At 35.8% G+C, this 24,682-nt stretch overlaps 1 non-coding gene across 1 annotated transcript; it reads right to left on the bottom strand.

The window, feature by feature from the left end:
• Window positions 1–8,232: 8,232 nt before the first annotated feature.
• On the bottom strand, window positions 8,233–8,339 carry LOC112326690 (small nucleolar RNA R71). The gene has a single exon (XR_002980627.1). It is a non-coding gene; the product is annotated as a small nucleolar RNA R71 (small nucleolar RNA).
• Window positions 8,340–24,682: the final 16,343 nt, after the last annotated feature.

The raw sequence follows: 24,682 nt of genomic DNA, 5'->3' as shown, positions 1-24,682 counted from the left end.
AAGGGTCTCTCCCCAAATGCTTTGTCTTCTTGCCTGTTACCGTTCTAGAGCAGCTGGTTCGCTTTTTTGGTTGTTGCTATATGCTGCTTGGTATGATGTGCTTCTTGAAGCTGGCTGGAACGCTTTGCTTTTTGAAGCTGGCTGGTATAATGGTTTGCTAGAGCTGTTGTGTTCTTCTCTGTCTCGTTTCTGTTGCTTATCCTTTCGCTAGCTTTGGTTGGTGGAGGGTTGGTCTCAATGGATGTTGTCCTATATGGGAGATATAATGACAGTGTGGCTTGCGTGTTTTGTCACTCTTATGTGTGTCTGCTGCTGCCTTGGTTGCAGGTGGAAATGTTGGTTTGCTGCTGCTGGGCTTTGGTTTATTGCAAAGGTTGAAGCTTCTTTATCTGTCAGTGGGGATCAGTCAGGGTGAGTCTCTCTCCCTAATTGCTTGATCTCGTCTAGTTGATGGAAGCTGGAGCAGATGTGTAGGCCTTGTTCCTGGATGCACAGTCCTTGCGACATTGGTGTAACGTGTTGTCTGCTGGGTTGGAAGGAGTTTTGCTGCTGGTTTTTGGGTCTCCTAGCTGATGCTTTCATTGTATGCTAGTTTGTTTTGCCTTATGGCTTTGATGCATGTTCAAGGGAGCATGTTCCCTTTGCGTTGATTCAGGGAGTCTGTTCCCTTAGTTTCTCTATTCAGCAAGCCTGTCTTGCTTTTGGTTTGTACAAGGGAGTTTGTTCCCTTTGCCTTCTGTTCAGCAAGCTTGTCTTGCTTTTAATTTGGTCAAGGGATTTTGTTCTCTTTTCCTTGTATTGCTGGTCTCCATCTCTTTTTGATCTATACAATTCTTACATTTGATCAAAAAAAAAAAGTATACTATCAATTCTTTTTATTAATCAACTGGAAACTACACACAAAGGAGGTTCCAATCAGATGATTTATCCTTAATAGTTCATTATAAATTTTTAACATGATCATATTAATTATCTTATTTTAGAACACCATACTTTTAAATATTGTCAGGAATTTATAATGTTAACTTGTGTTAACAACAAATCAAGTTCCTTTCATAGCACAAGTGTCGGTTATACCATACAGTAGGCTATGAAAGTGCCAAGTATTTGTTGTACCAAGGGTTATACAGCACAAATCTAGATTAATCATTTAACAAGCAAGGTATTAAGAATTAGTAAGATAAAAAGATAAGACATGTTAATAACAAACTTTCTTGGATATAAATATTGAAGTCCATGTTGAGTTTATATTATACATATTCTAACACCATTAGTGAAACCTTTTCACCTTGACATAATAAACTTAACTAAACATTGTGAAGAAGAGAAACATAAATAAACTAGATAAGAACAGAGTTATGATGAAGAGCATAAACAAGAGATTAATGAAAGCAAAACTTAAACATTACAAAAATAGAAAGAAAGAAATTAAGAATATGATCTTGATTTGAAAACCAAGATGCCTAAATGCATGGCAAATGCCTCCTTTTATAGGCCAAAATTCGGAGCTATTGATTTGATGACTAATTGTTAAGTTGGTGGCCACCTCTTGACTTGGTAACAATCTTTATCTTCTTGTCTGCAGAAAACATCATTGCTAACATCAGAATTTGAACAGATAGTCTTCATTAAAGTTCTGGGAAATTGTCTCATCTTTCCAACAAAACAAGAATGAGGTCATTTGGACTTCTAGAACTCGAGATATGGGCTGAAAACTGAACAGTGTCTAGGTTGCAGGACAAATTTCGACTTCTCTGTTGTTGCTACAATTTGAACTTGAAAACGGTCCTTTTGAATCTTTGACGCTCATGAAAGTTTTAGGCCTATGTCTTAGCTTTCTATCCATATAAATCAGACCTAAATTTAAGTTCTACAGCTCCAGTTATGATCTAATAACCGAATGATGTTCCAATTTGAATTCAACCAGCATCTCTTTTCTAAGCTTAGCCCTCTCTTTGTCTTCTCAATTTTAGTAGTTAAACTCATCAATCAATCCTTTGATTTATGTGATAGGCCTATATTTAAAATAAACATTTACCATAAATTAAAGGTATCTTATATTATCAGACTTGTTTTTTTAAAACATGCTCTAGTTAAGGAGTTATTGATACTTCAAGTACAAAATGATGATATAAAACCTTGATAAAAATGCACTTTTAAGTACTAATCAATACTCATACAACCATTTATCACAACTAAATTCAATATAATAAAATGGTAGATTTGTCGTAATACTCATACAACCATTCGTCACAACTACATTCAATATAATAAAACGGTCGATCCTTCGTAATACTCATACAACCATTCGTCATAATTACATTCAATAAAAATACAACAGTAGGTCCTTTGTAATACTCATACAACCATTCATCACAACTACATTAAATAAAATACAATAGTAGATCTTTCGTAATACTCATACAACTATTCGTCATAATTACATCCCATAAAATACAACAATAGATCCTTTATAAAACTCATACAACCATTCATCATTATCCTAAATTCATAATAATCCAATCAACATCTCATAGTCGGTTTAATATTCATTGCAACATAATAATATATCCACTTTAAACAGGTCATTTTAGAACATTAACATTTTTGTCATCATCAAGAACTCGATTGACATTTCATAGTCGTTCCGACAATCATCAAAAATTCAATCAAACACTTCATCGTCGTTTCATCATTCAACAAGGATTTAATAAAATATCATTTCAAAACATAAACATCATACGGGAAAAAGGTGGAAACCACCTACCTGTTCCACTTGCAGGTTGCCCTTGTCCTAACAAAGGTTCGATCCTGGTCGCACCACCTAAGATATCAATGGCCACAAATTAGTACATTCGTATTTAATAATCACCCAACTCGTCCCTATGCATGCTTTAAACATAAACAAGTTCATATTCTAGTGCTCCACATAACACAATCACACAATACAAGCATTTTAACCATTGGCCCAATTCAGATACGTAAAACCCCTGCAGATTCGTCAACGACATATTTGCCGAATGCAGAATTGTCAGCGAACTAATTCGCTAGAACATAGACTCGTCAGCGAACTGGTTGGCTGCAACACAAACTCGTCAGCAAATTGCTTCGCTGAAGCACAAACCCGTCAGCGAACTGGTTCGCTATAACATAAACTCGTTAGCGAACTGATTCGCTGAAAACATAAAATTATCAGCGAACTCATTCGCTGCAAACAACAAAATTTGGCAGCAAACACTGATTCACTACAGACAACCCAATTCGGCTGCAAACACTGATTCGCTGCAGACAATGAAATTCGGCAGCGATCGCTGCAGACAATGAAATTTTGATAGAGAACACCGATTCACTGCAGACAACAAAATTTGGTAGTGAACACTGATTCATTGCAGACAATGAAATTCAGCAGCGAAACTAATTCGCTGCAAACAACATGATTTCGGCAGCGAACGCTAATTCATTGCTGACACAGAACTTGTTGACAACAACTGAGTCGTTGCCGACTGAGAAATCCTCGACACAACTCCTGTCGCTGTCGATTCAGAAATCGACAACGGAGATAAAATCATTTCTGGTTTCATTACTTCCTTTCGGCAAAGCGTATAACTTACGCTAGGCTGCCTTTTACCCATGCCTCTCACCCGTGGTGGACATAGGTCTCACCAAATCGCATTACGTTCATCATTCATCATCAATGATACAAGCTTAGTACAAACTCATCTAGCAAGGTTTCCTCAATCCATTCATTCTAACATCGGTATCTAGCATAGTTACTACATAAAAATTATGTATTCACAATTGTAATGTGGCTTTTTACTAATACAATTTACAATTACAAGCTCACTTTCTCAAATTCACAAACACACACAACCTTTGAACACATCAATGAACCAAAACATTACTAGAGGGAGTCCTGTTTCTACTACAACATGTCTTTTCAAGAATTACCAACAACACAATTGCATTTCAATCATACATTAGCACATTTCACAAAATTTTTGTCACAGATTTATACACGAAAATTACTTCACAATTTCATGCATGATTCTGTTTTTGGCAAGGTCATTCCTCAAGCATCTGGCCACCTAAATTCATGGTCTGTCCAGCCACCATTATGGCCAGCTAACTAGCTAGATTTTCACCTACAAAATCATCCATTCCCTCATGATGTTTGTTCTGTTTATAGGTTCTTTATTCAGCCCCCATGATGCAACCATATTATTTGATAGTTTTACCCACATTTACCTAGTATTTGCATATGTTTTATATATAAAATGCGTTGATATTCTTTGTTTATGTTTTGAAGGCACTTTTGGATGTAAGATTCAAAAATAAGTAAATTTGAGATAATTGGTAGATTTGATCTCTGATCGATGTTTTGTGCAGAACTTGAGTTCTAGAAGTCAAAATGAAGTGATTATAATGGAATTAGAAAGATAACATCCATACCTTTTTGTACATATATGGCAAGAAAAATAAAAAGAGAAAGAGCATGGAGATCGCAACCTTCAAAGACAAATCTTGTATTCTGCCAATGTTGACCTTTGGCCGTTCCGACTTGAATATCTTGAGCTACATAAGTCCATTTGATGCAAACTCAATTTTGTTGGATTCCAGACTCGAAGACCTATCATCCTACCACATTTTAGTTGAAAAAGAACTCATATGAGAGAGATATGATTTTTCTAAGATGACACATGAATTTTGTCAACAGACATGTTTTGTGAAGAAACAAGTCCAAATTATATCCCAAAGCATCCAAACCAACATCCAAGTCTTTATTTCAGGAATTTAGCTCCTCTAAGTCAAAAGTTAAAGTTTGAAGATTTTATGCAAGGCTATTTCTCCTTTTTTAGGAAAATAGTTATTGAAATACTTAAATGTAAATTGTCTACTTAGGAAAGGACTATTTTGTAGAAAAGGGATTAGGGTTTCTTAGGATATAAAAAGAAAGAGAGAAGGGAAAGAGGGGGATGGCCAGCCAAGAGAGAAAAAAACACCCCTTTCCTCTAAAAAACCCCGAAATCATGCATTCTTCTTTCTTTTTTATTAGTTATTCAATAGACATGCAAGGACACAAAAACCTTCGGATTTCAAGAACTGTGAGATTTATTTTACATTTTCTTTTCTGTTTATATGATGAATGAATATGTTTGTTTTCCTATGCTTATTTCTTAGGATTGTTTATTTTAATTGCTATAGCAGACTCTAAGTTATTATTGTGAATAGTCTATTGCTAAGTTTGCTATCAAAACCGGAGTTGTGATATATGAACTTTTAAAGCAACTAAGTTTAATTATTGTAGCGGATCTATGTTATCAATCTTAGGGAAAACATTTGATCAAATCAAACATGAAATGCAGACAGTTTTGTTGTCTAGATTAATCAATTTATCTAGTTCTTAAGGCTGTCATTGAATTAAATTACTAGTGTGGACACTGTGGTTATTTGATGGTTATAATTAGTTATACAACAAATCTGCTAACTAATCAACATAAAAAAAGATAAATATTTAGAGTATAATTAGTTTTTTTTATTTATCATTGATTATTTCTTTTTGTTTACTATAGCATAGCATATATAAATAACTTCAAAACCCCCCTAGTTGCATATCATATAGCATAAAAATCTGAACTAAACATTCTTTGTGGGATCGACCTCTTGCTTACTCTATACTATCTTGTGTGTTGTGTTTTAAGCTAGAGTAATTAATTTGTGCGACCCTAACATCGCAACAAATTTTGGCGTCGTTGCTGGAGAAGTGATTTTAGTTGATTCTTGTGCTGTGATTTTTATTTGCTGTGATTGTTATTTATTTTATTGAAAAAAAAATATGGGTGAAAATTTTTTTTGGCTTGCGGCGGTATTGTAAAGTACGGTATAGTTATTATTCAAAACCAATTTTTTGGTGGAATTAGGTCTCCGTCTTTTGTTTCCTAAAGGGAAACAACATTCTAAACAGGACTAGTTGCCTTTGGCTACTAGCCTCACCCTATTAAGGCCAAATTCCGTTGTTTTCTAGGGTTTTTAGGTAGTTTTTGTTTTCTAGCGTAGGATTTTCATTCAATTTGCATTACTTTCAATCTCTTCTGTGGTTGGTTTCTTTTGAGTTTTCTTGACGATTTATAACTGTAACCCATTCTACTAACCAGAGACAAGTGCAGGTAGATCACGAAATAGAAAACACTTTACGCAGGTTACGAAAAGAAGCTCGCGTTAACACCATGGTTGTTGCATGAAAATAGACACTCAAGGAGCTCGCTGCTCCTAACGTGGAGAATCAACCATTAGGCATAAACATCGACAACAATGCCAACTTCAAGCTCAAGTGTGGTTTTATACACTTACTGCCAATATTCAATAGACTTGCCGGAAAAGATCCCCATACTCATCTCAAGGAGTTCCACATGGTTTGTGGTGGCATGAAACCGAACGGAGTTGACGAAGAACAGGTTAAGTTGAAAGCTTTCCCTTTCTCTTTAAAAGGGGTAGCAAAGGCATGACTTTTCTCTATTCTCCCAGGTTCCATTGGGACTTGATACAACCATATTATTCGATAGTTTCACCTACATTTAACTAGTGTTTTGCCTATGTTTTATGTATAAAATGCCTTGATATTCTTTGTTTTATGTTTTGAAGGCACTTTTGGATGAAAGATGAAAAAAAAAAGTAAATTGGAGCTAATTGGCAGATTAGACCTTCAGTCGTTGTTTTGTGTAGAGCGTGAGCTCTAGAGGTCGAAATGAAATGATTCTAGTGGCATTAAAAAGCTAACATCCATACTTTTCTAGAAATCTAAGGCAAAAAAATAAAATAAGGAAGAGCATGGAAATCACAGCCTTCAAAGTCAAATCTCGCAATCTGCCAATGTTGACCTTTGGCCATTCCGACTTGAATATCTTGAGCTACAAAATTCCATTGGATGCAAAATTAATGTTTTTAGATTCCTAACTCAAATATCTATCAACCCTCCAAATTTCAGCCAAAAAACAATGTCATATGAGGGAGATATGATTTTCAAAGTTGACAAATGAATTCTGCTAGCAAACAGGTTTTGTGAAGAAACGAGTCCAAATTACATTTCGAAGCATCTAAACCGACATCCAAGTTTTTATTTCAGCAATTTAGCTCCTTTAAAGTCAAAGCTTGAAGATTTTATGCAAGGTTATTTCTTTGTTTTTAGGAAAATAGTTATTGAAGTACTTAAATGTAAACTGTCTACTTAAAGGAGGACTATTTTGTAAAATAGAGACTAGGGTTTCCTAGGATATAAAAAGAATGAGAGAAGAGAAGGGAGAACATCCAGCCAAGAGGGAAAAAATGCCCCTTCTCCTCCAAAAACCTGAAATCATGTTTTCTTCTTTCTTTTTGATTAGTTGTTCAACAAACATGCAAGACTAAACTCTTTTTCTTGGTTGCAAGGACACGGAAACCTTCGGATTTCAAGAACTGTGAGATTTATTTTACCTTTTCTTTTAAGTTTATTTGATGAATATATTTGTTCTCCTATGCTTATTTTTCCTATGATTGTTTAATTTAATTGCTAAAGCGGACTCTAAGTTATTATTGTAGACAATTTATTGCTAAGTTTGATATCAAAACCAGAGTTGTGGTATATGACCTTGTGAAGCAACTGAGTTTAATAATTGTGGTGGATCTATGTTATTAATCTTAGGGAGAACATTCAATCAAATCAAACATAGCCTGCGAACATTTATGTTTTCTTGATTAATCAACTTATCTAGTTCTTAAGGCTGCCATTGAATTAAATTACTAGTGTGGACACTATGGTTGTTTGATGGTTATGGTCAGTTGTACGGCGGATCCGTTAACTAACCAATGTTAAGAAGAGATAAATATTCAGAATATAAATTGATGTTTCGTTTTCATGATCAGTTCTAATTTTCGTAGGTGGATGTTTATTTGAAACCAAGGTTTGTTATCTTGAAAATTTTCTGATTTTATTTAATTTCGCTTGATATTTTTCTTTTTTCTTTTTTCTTTTTCTTTAGCCTAGATAACGTCCAAACCCCCCAAATTTCATATCATCTAGCTTAAAAATCTGACTTAAACCTTCCTCATGGGATCGACCCCTTGCTTGCTCTATACTATCTTATGTGTTGTGTTTTAAGCTAGGGTAATTAATTTGTGCGATTGCGACATCGCAACAGGACTTGGAATGGCATGAAGAAGATTTTCCTTGAAAAGTATTTCCCAGGATCTCGATTTGCCAACATAAGGAAAGAAATATGTGGGATTCGACAATCTCATGGAGAGACACTCTTTGAGTATTAGGAACGATTTGAGCAATTGTGCATTCAATGCCCTCATCATCAGATACCTGATCAACTACTCATTCAATATTTCTATGAAGGATTGATGCCCACTGATCGCAGTATCATTGATGCGGCAAGTGGAGGGGCATTGGTAGATAAGACACCTGAGGCTGCACGCCAATTGATCTCAAATATGGCAGCCAACTCCAAACAATTTGGCACGCGTGGAGACTTCCCAAGCAAACGAGTAAATGAGGTAAGTATTTCTAACCTTGAGAATAAAGTTAATGATCTTACTTCTCTTGTGTGTTCTTTGGCTTGTGGAAATGTACACCAGGTGAAAATTTGTAGTATATGCTCCTTACAAGGACATGCTTCGGATATGTGCCCAACAATGCAAGAAGATTACATTGAACAAGCTAATGCAGTTGATGGAGCATTCAATGGACAACCTCAGCGTAAGTATGATCTCTTTTCCAACACCTACAATCCTAGATGGAGAGATCATCCCAACTTAAGTTATGGGAGCTCGTCTCAACAAGGCAATCAAGGCTGACAGTTCCATGGATTTCAGTCCCAACAGAATTATCAAGTGAGACAACCCCCTATAGTCACAAACTCCAATGTTATAGGGTTATCGAGTGATGATCTTCGTGAAATGATGAAAACCTTGGCTTTTAACACAGTGACCTTGCAACCAAATTTCATGTCTTTTCAATAGGAAACAAGGTGAAGCATTCACAACTTAGAGAAGCAAATGGGGCAAGTAGCTTCAAGTGTGGGGAAATTGGAGCACAAATAAATGGAAAGTTGCCCTCCCAAACATTGAATCCAAAAGAGAATGTTAGTGTGATCACGTTGCGAAGTGGGAAAGAACTTGAAGAGCAAAGGTCAAAATAAATTGAGATGGAGGAAGAAGAGGAGATAGAAACCGAATTGAGTATAAAGAAGAAACATCTTCTTCCTCCATAAATTAAAAAAACGACCAACACTCTAAAGGTAAGTACTAACTCATTCAATTCCAGTTTTAAAACAATTTCTCCCTTTCCTTTGAGTTCTTCTAGGTCTAAGAAAGAGGACAAAGAAACAAAGATTTTAGAGGTTTTCAAGAAAGTGGAACTCAATATTTCTTTGATTGATGCTATCAAGCAAATTCCCAAGTATGCCAAATTCTTGAAGGAGTTGTTTACTACCAAGAGAGCCTACAAGCTAAAAGGCTACGAAATGGTAAGTATGGGTGAAGTTGTATTTGCTGTTGTTCAAAATAATATGCCTTTGAAGCAAAAGGACCCATGTGCATTAACTATCCCATGTGTTATTGGTAATGCTAGTTTCAAAAGGGCCTTATGTAATTTAGGTGCATCCATTAGTGTTATGCCTAAACATGTTTATGTTTCTTTTAGTCTGGAGCCTTTGAATAAAACTAGTATTGTAATACAACTTGCGGATTGGAAGTTGTTGTGCGATCACAGAACAACTATTGTGATGCGAACCCTAGCGGAATTTAATGGAATTCGCGAACCCAGGATTTATCTAATCCAAGTTTGCTGAAAATAGGATGAGCTTATCATAATGGAAGACCTGCTCAAAAGGCAACAAGACTATAAACCAACTTAATCACAACGCCTACACCTAAAGACGAGCAAAAAGAGTATAAATTCACAACAAAGATTGGTCAATTCTTTGAAGAGTTGAAAGTTCAATAAAGAACCTAGATTGACAACCAAAGGTTAGCAAAAAAATCAGAATATTATTAGGCAAAAAGGTGTGCTGAAAATTATTCTCTAGAGTATTTATACCCCAAACCAAAAATCCTAGTTTCCCTAATGGGTCACATATAAACCCAATTTAAATAATAATCAATCCAAGCTAAAACTAGCCCAAACTAATTAAAATAAATAAAATAAAAAAGTCTGAATTCTTCACAAAATAAAGAAAGTTTAATAGCCCAACTAATTTAATAAGACAAGTTCGGTTATTTCCGTATTCTGTCTGGCAACAGCAAAGCCCAACTTCAAATGGATGGTTCTTTCTCGTCGTAAAGAATTAGAGGGTGTGTTATATACCGTTGGAGAGGTATGGAAGTCTAGCTTCTATCCCAACTAGAATGACCTCAAAATTTGACCTGTAGCTCCAGTTATGATAAACAAGGTAGCGAAAGGTCAAACTGTCAGAATCTAGTCTTCTTCTCCCAATCCTTGTGTAATGGTCTTAGTTCCACCAACAAACCCCTCTTGAACATGAATAAGATTAATCACGGCTTGCTCCTCATTATTTAATATCCTCTTGAAGTCAACCTTAGCCCACGTATCTTGAAGAAGTCCATTGAAAGCCTCTTTGAACCTCTTAGCTCTAAGCCTTGTAACTGGACCAACCGGAACCTCCAATGGATCCTTTGGTGCTTGGATCGCATCATATTGGATGGACTTTAGCCGACATCAAGGGCATTAGTCCCTTGATGTATATGCATCACATACTATTGGAGGACAATGCGAAACCAACGAGGGAAATGTAAGGGAGGTTGAATCCGCCTATGATAGAGGTAGTGAAAGCTAAAATTTTGAAATTATTACCAAATGCTTGAACACCTAGCAGGTAAGTCTTTTTATTGCTTTCTTGATGGGTATAGTGGATATAATCAGATTGTTATTAATCCTAAAGATCAAGAAAAGATTATATTTACATGTCCATTTATTACATATGAATATAGGAGAATGCCCTTTGGTCTATGTAATGAACCTGCAACTTTTCAAAGATGTATGATGAGTATTTTTTCGGAATGTAATTTGAACTCGTTTCTTCACGAAACCTGTTTGCTGGCATAATTCAGTTGTCATCTTTGAAAAATCATGTCTCCCTCATATGACATCGTTTGTATCTGAAATTTGGAGCATTGATAGGTCTTTAAGTCAGGAATCTAACCAAATTGAGTTTGAAATCCAATGGACTTCTGTAGCTTAAGATATTCAAGTCAGAATGGTCGAAGGTCAACACTGGGAGATTGCGAGATTTGACTTTGAAGGTTGTGATTTCCATGCTCTTCCTTATTTTATTTTCTTGCCTTAACTATTCAGAAAGGTATGGATTAACTTTTTAATGCCACTAGAATCACTTCATTTTGACATCTAGAGCTCACGCTCTGCACAAAACATCGACTGAAGGTCTAATCTGCCAATTACCTCTAGTTTACTCCTTTTTGCATCTTTTATCCAAAAGTGCCTTCAAAACATAAAACAAAGAATATCAAGACATGTTATATATAAAACACTAGTTAAATGTGGGTGAAACTATCAAATAATATGGTTGCATCAAATACCCCCACACTTAGCTCTTGCTCGTCCTCGAGAAAGGATAGATAAAATCAAATTGAAAATAACTATGACCAATCTCTTAATCTCCCATCAATGTCCAAGAATATATGCATTCTAAACAAGAATACAATCAAGAAGGATAGATAATATAGATTTTCATGAATTCATTTACATGCAAACTTCAAAACTCAATTAATCGTTGGGATTTAAATGAAATCTATGACATGCCAAAGTGATAGGTCCTCTCATTAATATACACTCCAACACTCATGTGTTTAGGGCTTTTGTATTTAAATCTCTCAAATTCAATCAATGAATATGTTCTACCATAAGCTTGCTCTTCAATCTCATTTCCATTACTAAAATATTACAAGCAATGTATGAATCAAAAGGTCTTATTTTCCAGTTGTAATGGGGCTAAGGTTAAGGTGAGGTAAAAGAGAGTAAAAGAAAAGGTTCAAACCAAAGAAAGTAGAACATAAAGGATAGATAAAATCAAAATGAAAATAACAAGGTTTTATCATATGCTTCTTTATGAATTATTCAAATTTACAAACTCTCATATTGTTATCACTTAATTCTGCTCATGTAACGACCTGAAATTTCCATGTAGTTTTCATATTTCTAATCATCATGTCTAAATATAATGGAGTAATTTTTTTATGCAATCTGTCTAACAATACATCCCATTATTGATTATTTGGTTTACCAATTTACAGCAAAGTGTCCCCTATAGCTTTTTGGCACTGATTGCTAATAAATGGAACTGTTATGCTCACGGTTCCCCTATGTTTATCCTCTGCAAGAAGCTTAAGCATATGAAAGGTCACTTGAAAGAGTTAAACAAGCTTCATTTCAGCCACATATCAGAGAGAGTTACTAGAGCAAAGATTGCTTTAGAAGCTCATCAAATTGCCTTCCACAATGACAAAGATATCCTTCAGTATCAAGCTTTGGATGCTCAGCTGTGTCATAATTTGCTCACTCTTAAATTAGTTGAGCGAATGTTCTTTGCTTAAAAGCTCAAATGCAATTTCTTCAAGGAGAGTGATAAAGGCACCTCTTTCTTTCATGCTCTTATGAGTCATAAGCATTGTCGCGGGGGGCGCGACGTCATCTGGCGACGGCGGAGGCTCCTGTCGTGCCTCCTGATGTGAGGTGTTGTGTGTTGGAAAGGGTTTTTAATCATAGAATTATGATTAATGTTTAGGAGTCGCCACCTAGTATTATGGTCACTAGGAACCTATGGTCTACGAGAGTCTGAGTAAGGGACTGGTTGTGGAAGGGGAAGACGCATCACCCCCAGTGCACCCTACCTAAGGTAAGCTGCATTGTTGTTTGATTGTTTTTTTCTAAGTCAGATTTCTATTTGTTGGTCTTTTCTAAGGCTCAAGGTAGATATCTCTTCATGAGAAAGTCTCTACCTTATTGGGTTAAATCCTAACCGTTATAAAGTCTGAATATTAGCATCGCATTTGTACACTTGTATCTTTAATACCCGAGGATGTACTTTATCGTGTAATTTTACACCCCACAAATATTAAAGTCTACATCTAGATCTAAAAAAAATTGAAAAAAAAGATTTTTGACATGTTGGCCAAATCCTAATGGATAATCATAAACTGGTTACGATATCCATTTTTGGATTTTTTTTTAAAACATGAAAAAGATGCAATTTTTGTTTTTTTATAGAAAATATGCTTGGAAAAATTTTAGGATTTGGACGTATGCAACAAAATATTTTTTTTCTTTTTGAAAACGTTTCAAATTTTTTTTTTGAAATATTTCGGAGAAAACCGGGTATTTTAATACCGGTTTTGTATTTACAGTGTAAATATACAACCCGATATCATACAAAAGTGGTAGAAAAATATTTGAGAAAATCAAAATTTTTAAAAATGATTTCTGAAATTTTTTGGAATTTGTTTTCAAAAAAATTGGGGCCGGGCCAGACCCAGCCACATGGGCTGGGCCAAAACTGGCCCGACCCAAAGGCAACTTAATTATTCTGCCGCTGCATGCAGAAATGAATTCTGCATGCAGCGGCCTCAACGAAGAAGGAGGCAACGCAGGGAGGAGAAAGTTGCCTGGCTTGGGGATCTCTGACGTGCTGAGGATGTTTGGCCGGTGGCTTAGGAGGCTTCGGCTAAGGTGACGGTGGCCGGAGTCGGCTGTGGGAGGAAGAAGAAAAAGTTGCAGAGGAGAGAGAAAAGCTAGAAGGAGAAGAGAGAGAAGGTCACGGTGGCTGCTCTGCCACTGATGAGGAGCTGGGTTGATGGAAGTTATGGTGGTAAAGCCGGTTGTGGAGGTGGAGGTCGGCGCTGATGTTGCTGCTGCCGGTGCTGGAGAAGGAAGAAAACGAAAATGGTGGTGCTGATGAGCTGCTGCCGCTGTGGAGAAAAAGGGAGAAGAAATCAGTGGAGAGGGAGAAGTGTGGTGGAGAGGATGGTTGTCAAGCCGGCCGTGGCAGTGTTGGTGGATGAAGGCACGGCTGAGAAGGAAAAAGGAGAAAGAGTACTCGTTGCAGAAAAGAAAAGGAGAAAAACAGAAGGGTGTTGCTGGTTTTTTGTCAACTTTGGACTCAATTTTCTCCTCCCTCAGGCCATCCAATCCACCTCTATTTATAGGCGGTGGGAGAGGGCAATATTTTCTACGTTGGAGAAAAATTTCAGCCCTTGATTCAGTTGGGAAGGATCCCAACCGTTGGCTCAAAGTAGGCATGGTGCACTGTTCAATCTGCAGAAAAAGCTGCCTGAGTTGGCATGTTTAGGCCAGTTCCGGCACCGATTAATTGTCGTTCAGACTGAACGATTGATATGGAACTGTAGAGTAACTGCAGAGGATCATTTTCGTGCAAGTTTGGTGAAATTTGGTGGACGTTAAGTGCATTAAATGCACCTGCAAAAGAGGTGACTGGACCAGTTTTTCCGGAAAAATAAAGAAGATAATGAATAGTAACCAGACGACGCGTTGTCTGGTCCTCCTTTTTTTTTAGCAAAACGGCGTCGTTTTGGCCTGAATTAGGGATTTTAACAGATTTTCAATTTAGTCCTCCAGCTTTCAATTTCTTGCAATTGAACCCCTAATTGACCATAAACTTTGGATTTAATGCAATTAAGCCCCTGATGAACTTCAATTGGAACCCCAAAGTTGCGCGCCTTTTACAATATGGTCCTTGGTCTCGGATTTTGTCAATTGAACCCCTAATTGACCATTAAACTTTCAATTTCTTCAATTTCACCCCCGGTTTTTGTCAATTAAGCCCCTAAAGTCTGGCACCTTTTGCAGATTGGTCCTTGGGTGTCAATTTCTTCAATTTAACCCCTAATTGACCTCAAAACTTCAATTTTCTTGCAATTTGGCCCTTAATTTCAATCAATTAACTTGGTAAAAATTAAATTTGGTCTCTTAAAATTCCAATCTTCTCAATTAAGCCCAAATTAGGAACCCCAAACTTAATTTTTCACCAATTAAGCCTCAAATAAAATTAATTTGACCCATTTAAAGTATAATTAAGTCCTTGCACTTAATTAAATCCTTCAATTGGACCCAAATTAATTCTTAAACATAATTAAAATTCAATTTGGCCCATGATTAAATCAAATTGGCCTATTAAAAATTTAATTATGTCATTGGACTTAATTTTTATGCAAATTCGTCCAATAATCATTTAATTTGACCTTGAATTTGTATTTTTTCTTCATTCTTGGGCATAATGGGGTACAATTAGGCCTTGAATTTCCTCCAAAAATTGCAGCTTGATTTCCCAGTCTGCTTTCTCCACGTTTCCAGCCTTTATTTTATTTTTTTTTATTTTTATTTTGAAAAAAGAAATTGATTTTTGGGGAATAACCCAGAATTGGGTTATGACAAGTATCGAAAGAATTTTATCCCTGCTATCTAGCTCAGCAATGGTAATCTTTGTACCTCAGTTGATGAAGTTGGGGATGCTTTCGTTAGTTTTTTCAAGTAGCTGACTCTTTCATTGCTCTCTCTCAAATCAGCTCAGGGAATGTTCTTTACTCAAAAGCTCAAATGCAATTTCTTCAAGGAGAGTGATAAAGGCACCTCTTTCTTTCATGCTCTTATGAGTCATAAGCATCGAAAGAATTTTATCCCTGCTATCCAGCTCAGCAATGGTAATCTTTCTACCTCAGTTGATGAAGTTGGGGATGCTTTCGTTAGTTTTTTCAAGGAGCTGCTTAGCACTTCAAAGGACACCCTCCCCTTGGATGTAGAGGTCTCTCGGTCTGGCCCATGCATTGATATCGATTCTTATAGCTCTCTCCTTGCGCCAGTTACTAATGATGATATTAAGGTCGCTTTATTCAATATTGATGATAACAAGGCTCCTGGACCGGATGGTTACTCCTCTTGTTTCTTTAAAAAGGCTTGAGACATAGTGGGTGGTGATTTTTGCCTTGTTGTTCGTGATTTATTTACCACAGGGGATCTTTTCAGGCAGATAAATCACTCCATTATTGCACTCATTCTGAAATCAGCTCATGTGTCATCAGCTATTGATTTCAGGCCAATTTCTTGCTGCAATATGATCTATAAGGTTATCTCTACGATTCTCTCTACAAGGTTAGCTACTGCGCTTGCAGGTATCATTAGTCCAATGCAAAATGCTTTTTTGGGTGGTAGAATGATGGCTAATAACATTCATCTTCTTCAAGAGCTTCTTCATCAATATGGGAGAAAGCGAGCTTCCCCTAGATGTCTGCTGAAAATAGACTTCAAAAAAGCTTTCGACTCAGTTCAATAGCCCTTCCTAAGGTAGCTCCTGCTGTCTTTTGGATTTCCAAGCCGCTTTGTTCATAATTTTTTATAAAATGTAAGAAATTATACAGATCAAAAGTGAAACAAAGCTGGAAACCAGCAAGTCAGAATATACATGAATGTACATACAAGCAAACAAAGGGAACAGACTCCCTTGAACAAGCAAAGGGAACATGCTCCCTAATACAAAAATAACAATCTAGCAAGGTAAACAAAACCAGCAAACAGGCGCCAAACCACAGAGGGTATGGCCATCAAACACATCTCCACAAAGCAACCCTCAAACAAACAAGTAAGAGGGATCATGACAATAAAAAACAGCCCATATAGCAGCTAGTCAAGTGATTAGTACTTAAAAGTGCATTTTTATCAAGGTTTTATATCATCATTTTGCACTTGAAGTATCAATAACTCCTTAACTAAAGCATGTTTTATAATAACAAGTTTGATACCATAAGATACCTTTAATTTATAGTAAATGTTCATCTTAAATGCAGGCCTATCATATAAATGAAAGGATTGATTGATGAGTTTAAGTACGAAAATTGAAAGGACAAAGAGAGGGCCAAACTTAGAAAAGAGATGCTGGTTTAGTCCAAACTAGAACACTATTCAGTAATTGGGTCATATCTGGAGCTGTAGATCTTCGATTTAGGTCTGCCTTATATGGATGGAAAGCTAAGACATAGGCCTAAAACTTTCATGTGGAGTCCAAGATTTAAAAAAGGCCGTTTTCAAGTCCAAAGTGTAGCAACAACAGAGAAGTCCGAATCTATCCTGCAGCCCAGACACTGTTTAGTGTTCAGCCCATATCTCGAGTTCTAGAAGTCCAAATGATGTCAACTTTTTTTTCCTAGAAAGCTGAGACAATTTCCTAGAACTTTCATGATTCAAGTCTATTCAAATTTTGACGTTATCAATGACGTTTTTGGCAGACAAGAAGATAAGGATTGTCACCAAGTCAAGATGTGGCCACCCACTCAACAATTAGTCAACAAATCAATAGTTCCGAATTTTGGCCTATAAAAGGAGGCATTTGCCATGTATTTAGGCATCTTGGTGTTCATATCAAGATTATGCTCTTGCTCTCTCTTTATATTTTGTAATGCTTAAGTTTTGCTTATATTAATCTCTTGCTTATACTTTTCATTTCCTTTCCTTGTTTATTTATGTTTCTTTCTTTCATTATGTTTAGCTAAGTTTATCATGTCAAGGTGAAAAGGGTACACTAATGGTGTAAGAATAAGTATAATATAAACTCAACATGGACCTTAACGTTTGATACTAACATTTTTTATATTTGTTATCTTGTTCACTTTTAATACTTTGCTTGTTAAATGGTTAATCTAGATTTATGTTGTATAACCCTTGGTACAACAAATACTTGGCACTTTCATAGCCCAACCGTATGGTATAACCGACACATATGCTATAAAAGGAACTTGATTTGTTGTTAACATAAGTTATAATCATGAATGCCTGACAACATTTACAAGTATTAGCATTATTCGAATAAGATAACTAATGTAATCATGTTAACAATTTATAATCCGATTGGAATCTCCTTTGTGTGTGGTTTCCAGTTGAGTAATAAAAAGAATTTATACTAAACTTGTTTGAAATACCATTAGTGGATCCTCTAACCTTGACAATTATTTTATCCTTGTTTAATCCTTACATCAATATCACATCTCAAAGCTCTCTTTAAACTTATTATTATTGTTTTTGTTGTTATTGTTGTTATTATTTATAATTTATATAGTTAACCTCCCTGTGGTTCGACCCCGGTCTTGCCGGGTTATTTATTACTTCGACACTCCTGCACTTGGGAGAAGACATCAACCTTTTGGTCGTGTCAAGTTTTTGGCGCCGTTGCCGGGGAGGTAAATTCTTGTACAAATTATAGTATTTATTTTATTTTCTCTTTTCAGTTTTCGTGTATCTAACTTTGTTTCTTTTTCTTTTGCTTTCTTCTTCCTTTTATTCTCTTCCTACACGTGCATGAGAGTTTGGTCACGTACATTAAGTGGTAGACTTTGTAGGGTATCCTCATCATTTTTAGAAAATATGGCCGAAGAAGATAATCAGTCGCTTCATAATGAGAATAATGAGAATAATCATTTGAGAACACTTAAAGACCACATGAATCCAACAAGAACAAGTGCACCCTCATGCATAGTTTTTACTCCTGATGCGTCTCATTTTAATTTTAAGCCAGACATTATTCAACTTGCATTTAAGAGAATTTGAAGAGGTTTGTAACACCTATAATGACTCAAATTGTAGCATGAACACCATCAGGTTAAAGCTTTTTTCTTTTTTCATTAAAAGATAAAGCTAAAACATGGCTTCAAAATTTGAGACCGGGATCTATTCGTGCTTGGGATGAAATGCAACAACAATTTTTAAAGAAGTTTTTTCCGTCCCATAGAACAAACTCTTTCAAAAGACAAATCATCACTTTCACTCAAAAACCAGGAGAAACATTTTACCAATGTTGAGATAGATATCGAGACTTGCTTAATACTTGCCCTCATCATGGTTTTGAAACATGGAGATTGGTTTCACATTTTTATGAAGGGTTAACTCCTAGAGATAGGCAAATGGTTGAATTGATGTGCAATGGAACTTTTGAGGATAAAGACCCTAATGAAGCAATGAAGTACCTAGACTTGCTAGCTGAAAATGCGCAGAATTAGGACACTACAGGAACTTATGAGGCACCAAATAAAACCCAATCTCATACATCTAGTTGAGGTATGTACAACCTTAGGGAAGATCATGACCTCCAAGCCAAGTTTGCATCTTTAGCTAAAAAAGTCGAGGCACTAGAATTAAAAAAGAGTGGTCAACTAAAATCTATTCAAAACATTGTGTGTCAAATCTGTGAAACCAATGAACATTCAACCAATGACTGTCCAACTTTGCTTTCTTTTAAGGAATGTCTCCATGAACAAGCTCATGCTTTAAACAGTTTCCAAAGGCCTAATCATAACCCATACTCACAAACATATAACCCTGGTTGGAGAAACCACCCAAATTTCAACTGGAAGAGTGATAACAATAATGCACAAACTTCACAGCCACCGTTTCAAGCACACCATAATTTCTAAATTTCTCATAGATATGCACCTCCTTATGCTCCACCTCTTAGAAGAAATCTTAAGGAAACATTACATGCATTCATTGAAAAGTAGGAGACAATTAACACTCAACTTGCTCAAAACATGACAGATTTTAAAGATACTCTTGCAAAATTGACATCTGCTCTCAGTTTTCAAGAGAAAGGTAAGTTTCCATCTCAACCACAGCAAAATCCAAAGGGGCAATACAATGCAAATGCAAGTAGTTCTGGAAGCCAACACATGGATCAAGCCAAATCAGTCATCACTCTTCGCAATGGTAAGGTTATTGAAAAACCCATTCTTGAACCTTGTGAGAAAGATGATGAGTTAATCTCTGAGGGTAAGGAAGGGGTTGAATCTGAACATTGTAAAGAAAAGACTGATTCCTCGCCAGCACTTCCATTTCCTCATGCCATGACCAAACAAAGGAAAGTCAATCACAACTCTGAAATCTTTGAAACTTTCAAACAGGTAAGGATCAATATACCTTTGTTGGATGCTATTAAACATGTTGCTTCTTATGCTAAATTTTTAAAAGATTTGTGCACTGTGAAGAGAAAACTGAATGTGAAAAAGAAAGCCTTTTTAGCCGAACAAGTAAGTGCCATTCTTCAAAACAATAATGCTTTGAAATATAAAGACCCTAGTTGTCCTACAATTTCATGCTTTATTGGAGAACATAAAATTAAAAGAGCTTTACTTGATCTTAGAGCTAGTGTGAATTTACTTCCATATTCAGTTTTTCAAAGTCTCAATCTAGGTGAGTTAAAACCAACTTCTGTAACTCTTTTACTTGCCAATAGATCTGTAAAAGTGCCTAGAGGAATAATTGAAGATGTGTTAGTACAAGTCAATAAATTCATTTACCCTGTGGATTTTATTGTCTTGGAAACACAACCTGTTGAAGCATGTAATTCATTTCCTGTTATTTTAGGACGTCCGTTTCTTGCAACTTCTAATGCATTGATTAATTATAGGAATGGAGTGATGAAGCTATCATTTGGAAACATGACATTGGAGATGAATATTTTCAACATTTGCAAGCTACCTGAAGATGATAATGATTTACAGGAAGTGGACTTTACTGAAAAATTAGTTCATGATCAATTTCAAACCACTTCCAGTGAAATTGAGATTGATGAATCTGACGATTTGCAAATGGTTTATTTTTAGAAAGAATCAAAGGAAAATAGTTGGAGACTGAAAATTGAGGAATTGCCACCACGATCAATTGAGTCCATACCTTCAAGTGTTCAACCACCAAAACCTGATTTGAAGCCGTTACCATTCAATCTCAAATACTCATTTTTTGGAGAAAATAAAACTTTTCCGGTAATAATCTTTTCAAAACTTAATGCACATCAAGAAGGTAAGTTATTTCAAACTTTGGAAATGCATAAAAATGCATTAGGATGGACCATAGCTGACATAAAAGGAATTAGTCCTTTGATTTGCACACGCAAGATTTATTTGGAGGAAGATGCTAAACCCTCTAGAGAAATGCAATGAAGGCTTAATCCTAATATGAAAGAATTAGTGAAAAATGAAGTAATTAAGCTTCTAAATAATGGAATCATTTATCCTATTTTTGACAGCAAATGGGTAAGTCCAACCCAAGTTGTACCCAAAAAGTTTAGAGTCACTATGATAACAAATGAGAAAAATGAGTTAATTCCAACTAGGACTATTACTGGTTGGCGCATGTGCATTGACTATAGGAAACTTAATTCAATGATTAGAAAAGATCATTTTCCTTTACCTTTCATGGATCAAATCCTAGAAAGAGTTACAGGTCATGAATTTTATTGTTTCCTAGATGGCTACTCAGGTTACAACCAAATTGAAAATGGATTGGAAGATCAAGAGAAGGCTACTTTCACATGTCCATTTGGTACTTTTGCATATCAAATGATGCCTTTTGGATTATGTAATGCACCAGCCACGTTTCAAAGATGCATGCTCAGTATATTTAGTGATATGGTTGAACGTTTTCTTGAAATTTTTATGGATGATTTTTCTTTTTTTGGTGATTCATTTGATGATTGTTTGACTAACTTAGAAAAGGTTTTGAGCAGGTGTGAAGAGAAGAATCTTGTACTGAATTGGGAAAAATGTCACTTTATGGTAACAAACGACATTGTACTTGGTCACATTGTTTCATCGAAAGGAATTGAGGTTGACAAATCTAAAATTGAGTTAATTGCTAACTTGCCAACACCAAAATCTATTAAAGATGTTAGATCATTCTTAGGACATGCTGGTTTTTATAAAAGGTTCATCAAAGATTTTAGTGTAATATCTAAGCCCTTGAGTAACCTTCTAACAAAGGATAATATTTTTGAATGGACTGAACATTGTGAAGAAGCCTTTGTTAAACTTAAAAACTTGCTTACTTCTGCTCATGTCATTCAACCTCCTGATTGGTCAGTACCTTTTGAAATTATGTGTGACACTAGTGATTATGTCGTGGGTGCTGTCTTGGGACAAAGAAAAGATAAGAAACCTTATGTGATTTACTATGGAAGTAAAACTTTAAATAGTGCTCAAATGAATGACACCACCACTGAAAAGAATTACTTGCAGTAGTATTTGCATGTGAAAAATTCAGGTCTTATCTTGTTGGCTCACCTGTTGTTGTTTTTAGTGATCATGCAGCATTGAAATATCTTCTTTCTAAGAAAGATTCTAAGGCTAGATTGGTGCGGTGGATTTTGTTACTTCAAGAATTTGATATCACAATCAAAGACAAGAAAGGCACCGAAAATGTTGTCGCAGATCATTTGTCAAGATTGACAACAGATTCGATATCTGACATCACACCAATTGATGACTACTTTCCTGATGAATCTTTATTTTCTGCCTCTACAATGCCTTGGTTTGCTAATATTGTTAATTTTCTTGTTTCAGGACAATTGCCAGCTCATTGGAGTACCCAAGATAAAAGAAAGTTCTTGAACGAAGTGAAGAACTTTTATTGGGATGACCCTTATTTATTCAAATATTGTCCTGATCAAATATTTCGAAGATGCATTCCTGACAATGAGGTAAGTAGTGTCATTAAATTTTGTCATTCTGAGGCATGTGGGGGTCATTTCTCATCAAGAAAGACCACTGCAAAAATCTTACAAAGTGGATTTTACTAGCCCACCATGTTCAAGGACTCACATGCATTCTGCAAGACTTGTGAAAATTGTCAAAAGTTGGGATCTATTTCAAAACGTCACATGATGCCTTTAAATCCTATTCTTGTCATTGAGATCTTTGATTGTTGGGGTATAGATTTTATGGGTCCATTTCCTCCATCATTTGGTTTCTTGTACATATTAGTCGCAGTAGATTATGTTTCAAAATCGATATAGGCAATTCCAAGTCGAAACAATGACCACAAAACAGTGATAAAGTTCTTAAAAGAAAATATTTTGAGTCGATTTGGAATCCCTCGATCCATGATAAGTGATGGTGGAACACATTTCTGCAACAAGCCATTTGAGTCTTTAATGAAGAAATATGGAATCACACAAAAAGTTGCCACCCCTTATCACCCTCAAACAAGTGGACAAGTAGAGCTTGCGAATAGGGAGATCAAACAGATCTTGGAGAAAACAATGAACCCTAATAGAAAAGACTGGTCTTTAAGACTTAATGATGCACTTTGGGCTTATTGAACTGCGTATAAAACATCATTAGGTATGTCACCTTATAGAGTAGTTTATGGAAAACCTTGTCACTTGCATGTAGAACTTGAACATAAAGCTTATTGGGCTATTAAGGCTTTCAATTCTAACCTTGATGATACTAGTCAGCTGCGTGAGTTACAAATAAATGAGCTTGAGGAAATAAGAAATGATGCATATGAGAATTCAAAAATTCATAAAGCAAGAATCAAAGAGTTTCATGACAAGAGAATCTTGAGAAAAACATTTGATGTTGGTCAAAAAGTCTTGCTTTATAATTCTCGACCCCATTTATTTCCTGGAAAACTAAGATCAAGATGGAGCGGTCCTTTTATTGTGAAACGTGTATCCATATGGGGCCTGTGATATCGAGAATCCAAAAGAATGACAATGTTTTCAAGGTAAATGGACATCGTTTGAAAGTTTATTTTGACAAATTTTCCATTGAAAATGACTCTATTGAATTAAGTGATCCTGTATATAAAGATTGATTCTTTTTCTCACATTGTTTTGTGTTTCGTTTTGGTGTGAATTTTGTTTTGCTAGTCTTTCTCACCCCGGTCAAATGGCGAATAACTGTACTCCGTGACTTAAGTCGGTTCTTTCAGTTTCCTATAATAACTGATATCTGTATATATTGTGCAATTCTTGGCTCTTTCTCCCTTCTTTAAATCTCTTCTCCAATTCTCATTTGAAAATGGACACCACTCTTGAAAAATTAAAAAAGTACTTTCCCGCTCTACCTCAGAATGCGATTACAAAAATTTACCGTGCTAGGTGTGCAAGATTGAGGTTGTTAATGAATCATGGAATTCCTGAAGATATTCGCTGGCTGATTGAAGCAAAGGTCCGATTATCAGGTGAGTCCTCCAATTCTTTCATCTCATACATACCTGGAACAAGTAAAAGCACTTTTGCAAAGAAACGTCGTGCAAAACGACTGAAAGTCTGTCACAGATGTGCCAGATGGACTTGTAATGCAACATGTCGTTTTTTAGGAATGGTATCTATAAACTGTGAAGATAAAATACAATTCATTAAGGATGGCCTGAGTAAGGGGTCTTTAGATAATTTTCTATTGACCCTTGAGATGCATCCTAGTGGAGATGTGCATCGTGCAATTCATGATTTATGGCCACAATTCTATAAAGAACATGATCGACGTAGTCTTGGGAATCTGACTATAAAAGACCCTGTTTGCCAGTTTTTAAGAAAACTGGATGGGAAGCCTATACCGACCCATAGAGGGCGTTTAAGCTGTTCTTGGACGTAAAACCAAGGGAAGATGTGAGCCACAATCACAATTACCTGTACATACATATGCTTTTTAAAAATAAATAAATAAATAAAGAGAGAGAGAGAGAGTGAGACTCCAGCTGGCCTACATATAAGTGGTATGATTGCATTTTCAATTTCTCATCTATAAAATCTTCTCTTCCTTCCCTTCATTTCTACTCAACCCTTACATTCAACCAATATAGAAGTGTGTAGAAATGGCAGGTTCCTCAAGTCAT

Source organism: Populus trichocarpa, chromosome 2, assembly GCF_000002775.5.
Source record: "Populus trichocarpa isolate Nisqually-1 chromosome 2, P.trichocarpa_v4.1, whole genome shotgun sequence".
Taxonomy (NCBI): Eukaryota; Viridiplantae; Streptophyta; class Magnoliopsida; order Malpighiales; family Salicaceae; genus Populus; species Populus trichocarpa.
The sequence above is the reverse complement of the archived record's forward strand: the minus strand, read 5'-3'. Positions and strand labels throughout refer to the sequence as shown.